Here is a 6,000-nt window from a genome sequence, read left to right as displayed (position 1 = left end):
CTATGCTGGCAAACCGGGGACACCATTTGTAAGGCTGGTGCCATGTACGCCGGCCCGAGGAGACGCACTGGAGACCAGATGCATTGGGCCGGCTTCATGGCACCCGGCTCGATACCCAACCTAGCCCGGCCAGTGCGGCGAGGTGGAATAGCCCGCACTGGACTAAGCACGCGTACTGGGGACACCGTGCGCTCCACCGCATAACCCGGTGCCTGACCAGTACGACGTCCTCTCACTCCACGGTAACCACGGGGAGTTGGCTCCGGTCTCCTACCCGGCTTAGCCACACTGCGCGTGTGCCCCCCCCAATACATTTTTGGGTCTGAATCTCGGGCTTCCAACCGCGTCGCAGCGCTGCCTCCTCATACCAGCGCCTCTCTGCCTTCGCTGCCTCCAACTCCGCCTTGGGACGGCGATATTCCCCTGGCTGAGCCCAGGGTCCCTTGCCGTCCAGGATCTCCTCCCAAGTCCAGGAGTCCTGTGTCTGTTTCTGCTGCTGCCCTTTCCCACTCTGCTTGGTCCTTTGGTGGTGGGTGTTTCTGTAACGATAGTCTATGTCGTCCTCCTCATCGGACGAGGAGAGGCGAGAAGGATTGGACCAATATGCAGAGTGGTTAGTTTCCATAGTAATTTAATAGACACGAAAACAATATGCGATACAAAATAACAAATGAAACTACCGTGACAGTCCCGTGTGGCGAAACACTAACAAGGAACAAACACCCACAAACCACACGTGAAACCCCGGCTGCCTAAGTATGATTCTCAATCAGGGACAACGATTGACAGCTGCCTCTGATTGAGAATCATACCAGGCCGAACACAAAAAACCCAACATAGAAAACACACATAGACAACCCACCCCAACTCACGCCCTGACCATACTAAATAAATACAAAATAAGGGAAAATAAGGTCAGGAACGTGACAAATGTTGGCTAGCTAGCTATCCAGCTGCTAGGAAGATGTAATGTCATGCCATTGGAAGAGTGGATGAGTGACTGACTTTTCCCCCTCATATTGTTTTTCGGTGGCTATACACAGCTAGAGATGCAGGTGTCATTTGGTTAGCTTTTAAGAACTTGAATGACTGTTATCCAGTTAGCATATCTCTTGCATTTGCAAATTCACTCTTGCAATATACTCCAATTTCCGAGTACTCTCGTCTGAGTGTGCCAGAGCGCAGAACAACTGATGAATTTACAAACACTGAATATGACCGGTGTCAGTAAACGTAGACCAAAAAAGTAATAGTTAGTCAAGTACTGTCTAGATAACATGTAAACAGCCTAACCAGCTCTGCTATGCGAGTAAAATTATCAGAACGAGGTGTTCTCTCATTTGTGTCTGGTAGCTAGAAAGCTATCCAACTTCAGCCAGTTTGCTTGGGTGCTTGGTTGGGACAAGCATGCAATGGCAGGCTACAATTCCCCATCGTTTATCAGTGCAATTTTGATAGCCAACTAGCTGAAAAAGTTTGAGAGGTTTATCGAATGTTCCTTTTAGCTCGTCTTGCTCTGGCTAGCATTAGTTATTGATCTTGTTGGTGTGCATAACTGAGGGAGAGAGAGCCTACCTTTCATGGTTGTTTGATCAATAGGACGGTAAAGTTCCCAAATGTAAGAGGACTCCCATGGTGTTTACATATTTGCAGAAATCCATTCTGGTGTATTTAAGTGGCTTTTACCAAATGCGTTCTAATGATCTAAAGTCGTGCTGTTGCAACTGCCTGTAAACACACAGTCCAGTTCAAAGTGAATGATGGTAGGTCCGTTCGGCAAATGATGTCACGACTTCCGCAGAAGTCGGCTCCTCTCCTTCTGTTCGGCGATCGACGTCACCGGCTTTTTAGCCATCACCGCTCCATTTTTCATATATCCATTTGTCTTGTCTTGTTTCCATACACACCTGGTTTTCATTTCCCCAATCAATCTACTTGTATTTAACCCTCTGTTTCCCATCATGTTTTGTGTGTAATTGTTTCATATTATGTGGTGTTAGTTAACGCGCTTTACTTTTATGTTCCGTTTTTTGAGCGCGTTTGATTTATGTAGTGCTCTCGTTTTTTGGAACTATAATAAAAGTGCGCCTGTTCATTATACTCTGCTCTCCTGCACCTCCAATACACCATTGACAAATAGCTTGTTTTTATAAAGGCCAACTATAACTCTGATTGGCTATAGGTCTGTGTAGACTCTGGTCCTGGACAAGACAGATGTATTTATTTGGTTTTATTTACTGCAGTGTCTGTTAATTGTGCAAATGCACATCTGCTTCCCCACTCTATTTTGCTATAGAATTTTCACAAATGCCTTAGTATACGTAATTCCCAAACATTCAAAAAATTTATCAAAACGTGAAAATGACAATATCTAAGTGGTCGTTTGTCAGATTTTTTTTTTTAAGTGTCATATTCTTCCTGGAGGTGCACAGTCGTGGCCAAAAGTTTTGAGAATGACACAAATATTAATTTTCACAGTCTGCTGCCTCAGTTTGTATGATGGCAATTTGCATATACTCCAGAATGTTATGAAGAGTGATCAGATGAATTGCAATTAATTGCAAAGTCTCTCTTTGCCATGCAAATGAACTGAATCCCCCCAAAAAACATTTCCATTGCATTTCATTCCTGCCACAAAAGGACCAGCTGACATGTCAGTGATTCTCTCGTTAACACAGGTGTGAGTGTTGACGAGGACAAGGCTGGAGATCACTCTGTCATGCTGATTGAGTTCGAATAACAGACTGGAAGCTTCAAAAGGAGGGGGGTGCTTGGAATCATTGTTCTTCCTCTGTCATCCATGGTTACCTGCAAGGAAACACATGCCGTCAACATTGCTTTGCACAAAAATGGCTTCACAGGCAAGGATATTGCTGCCAGTAAGATTGCACCTAAATCAACCATTTATCGGATCATCAAGAACTTCAAGGAGAGTGGTTCAATTGTTGTGAAGAAGGCTTGTCGTGATAATTTCCTGTATTACTAAATGAGGAGAGTTTACAAACCACACACCAGTCAGAGGATACTTAAACTTCATCTTTAATTATATGAGCTTCACCATAGCCCTTTGACTCTCAGATCAATTCAGTGTCTATAAATGAATTCTGAGAGTGCTTACAAAATAATTATAGTATCTTTTATAGCCAAGATACACCCCTCTCAACACACATGACGAACCACAGATCTCAGAAACTTCACAAAGGGCCTTCTACTTGAGAGAGGAGTATCCAATAGCCAGATAGCATTAGCTATAAATTATCGTTCAGTTTGGTCTCTAAGACGAGGTTCTGATCTCGTTCTTGGTACTTCATAGTACCAAAAAATGACCTCATCCAATGGCATATATCAATTGTCAACTTTAGATACTCCCATCTCAAATACACCCCATCCCTGGACAAGCTCACTGAGGGGAGTGACTTCTAGGTCATATACTATGTCAAGATTAGTGCAACATCAGGAGGGGTAATACAATGGTTCCAGACACTGCCATACTCCTCCCCCCAATGGGAAAAGGAGGGAGTGACTGGAGTACAGACATTGTGGCGCCCTTCACATTGTTTAACAGATACATTCACATATGAAGACAATGTTCAAACCTGTTCACATATGAAGACAATGTTCCATTGTGATATTCTGCATATTACCAGACATGTAAAAGACAAGCCTGACCTCTCCGCTCTCTGGGCCCCAAGTGACTTTTCCCTAGAGAAGAAAGGAAAATGCAACTGCCGACAGTATAGTCCAAAAGGAGACATTCTAATGACAAGTATCTCACATAAGCATATTATGAAAGTAAATAAAACATCTTATTTATCTATGTTACCTAACTAATTCTGATTCAGCTACGACAGGCTTCAGGGCGCCCAAGAAAGTCCAGCAAGCGCCAGGACCGTCTACTAAAGTTGATTCAGCTGCGGGATCGGGGCACCACCAGTACAGAGCTTGCTCAGGAATGGCAGCAGGCAAGTGTGAGTGCATCTGCACGCACAGTGAGGCGAAGACTTTTGGAGGATGGCCTGGTGTCAAGAAGGGCCATCTTAGCCACTTCTCTCCAGGAAAAACATCAGAGACAGACTGATATTCTGCAAAAGGTACAGGGATTGGACTGCTGAGGACTGGGGTAAAGTCATTTTCTCTGATGAATCCCCTTTCCGATTGTTTGGGGCATCCGGAAAAAAGCTTGTCCGGAGAAGACAAGGTGAGCGCTACCATCAGTCCTGTGTTATGCCAACAGTAAAGCATCCTGAGACCATTCATGTGTGGGGTTGCTTCTCAGCCAAGGGAGTGGGCTCACTCACAATTTTGCCAAAGAACACAGCCATGAATAAAGAATGGTACCAACACATCCTCCGAGAGCAACTTCTCCCAACCATCCAGGAACAGTTTGGTGACGAACAATTCCTTTTCCAGCATGATGGAGCACCTTTCCATAAGGCAAAAGTGATAGCTAAGTGGCTCGGGGAACAAAACATCGATATTTTGGGTCCATGGCCAGGAAACTCCCCAGACCTTAATCCCATTGAGACCTTAAAACCACAAATTCTGACAAACTCCAAGTATTGATTATGCAAGAATGGGCTGCCATCAGTCAGGATGTGGCCCAGAAGTTAATTGACAGCATTCCAGGGCGGATTGCAGAGGTCTTGAAAAAGAAGGGTCAACACTGCAAATATTGACTCTTTGCATCAACTTCATGTAATTGTCAATAAAAGCCTTTGACACTTATGAAATGCTTGTAATTATACTTCAGTATTCCATAGTAACATCTGACAAAAATATCTAAAGACACTGAAGCAGCAAAGTTTGTGAAAATTATTATTTGTGTCATTCTCAAAACTTTTGGCCACGACTGTATATGATTTTAATAAGATTTGATATTGCTAAAATGCTGTCACGTCCACTTTAAATGTTATTCTTGAGAAGGGAGACACTAACAAATTAGCAACAACATCCTCATTGATAACACCTGCTGCAGCTGCTCCAAACTAGCCGACACCAAAAGCTAGCTAGCTAGACTGTGGGAACACTACTGCTCGCTATTGCGCAGTGACCTGTTGGCCTTCAAGAAGGCAGAAGTTTCCATAAGTTTTTGTGAAAACAGTCAAAATATAATTGGTTGAATCCACTGTCACTCCAACATTTTGCCCTAATACAGTTGAATGGCTGACATTGCTCATCCATATATTTATATATTCTTAATTCCATTCCTTTACATAGATTTGTGTGTATTAGATATTAGATATTTGTAGTGAAATTGTTAGATATTACTTATTAGATATTGCTGCACTGTCGGAACTAGAAGCACGAGCATTTCACTACACCCGCAATAACATCTGTTAAACACGTGTATGTGACCAATAACATTTGATTTGATTTATCTAGCTTCTAAAGGCCTAGCCAATGACTGACTTAGCTAGCTAGATTTTTCTCCCCAGAGAACAGCAAAAATAAAAATCCTGATTGATTTTTCTCTTCAGTGTTTACCCTTTCATTTCCAACAAAAACTGAGGAGATTAAATCAGAACATTGTTGAAAATAAATTGTCATTATTATTATAATCATTATTTTATAAATCCTTAGCCCTTCTCTGAAGGCATAGAAGGCCCACTGTTCTCCACTGTGTTTGGGTTAGTAATAATTTGTAGAGTAGCTCTATTTTCCCCCAGCTCCGGTCTTGGTCTTAAATCGGTCTCGCTTAAAGATAAACACATAAACATGGTAAAAATCTAGTTGGATAAATACTCCTTTTCACCCATTTGGCAGAGACATAAATCAGTTCCACACTAGATGAGATGGCTGAGCTGTGTATCATCAGTATACCATTAAAGTATATAATTCATATGATTTGTGTGTACATTATTGTATATGTAAACACAGACAGAGCAACATATCTGCTCATCATCATGTGTGATCAACAAATTAGGTATTATCCCATGCTGCAGTAAGTGTATCCTTCCCTGCAAAATGACATCATCCCATACTGAAATAGAGCCTTCTGCT

The sequence above is a fragment of the Salvelinus namaycush genome, chromosome 8 (assembly GCF_016432855.1).
Source record: "Salvelinus namaycush isolate Seneca chromosome 8, SaNama_1.0, whole genome shotgun sequence".
Classification (NCBI taxonomy): Eukaryota; Metazoa; Chordata; class Actinopteri; order Salmoniformes; family Salmonidae; genus Salvelinus; species Salvelinus namaycush.
Note: the sequence above shows the minus strand (reverse complement) of the source record.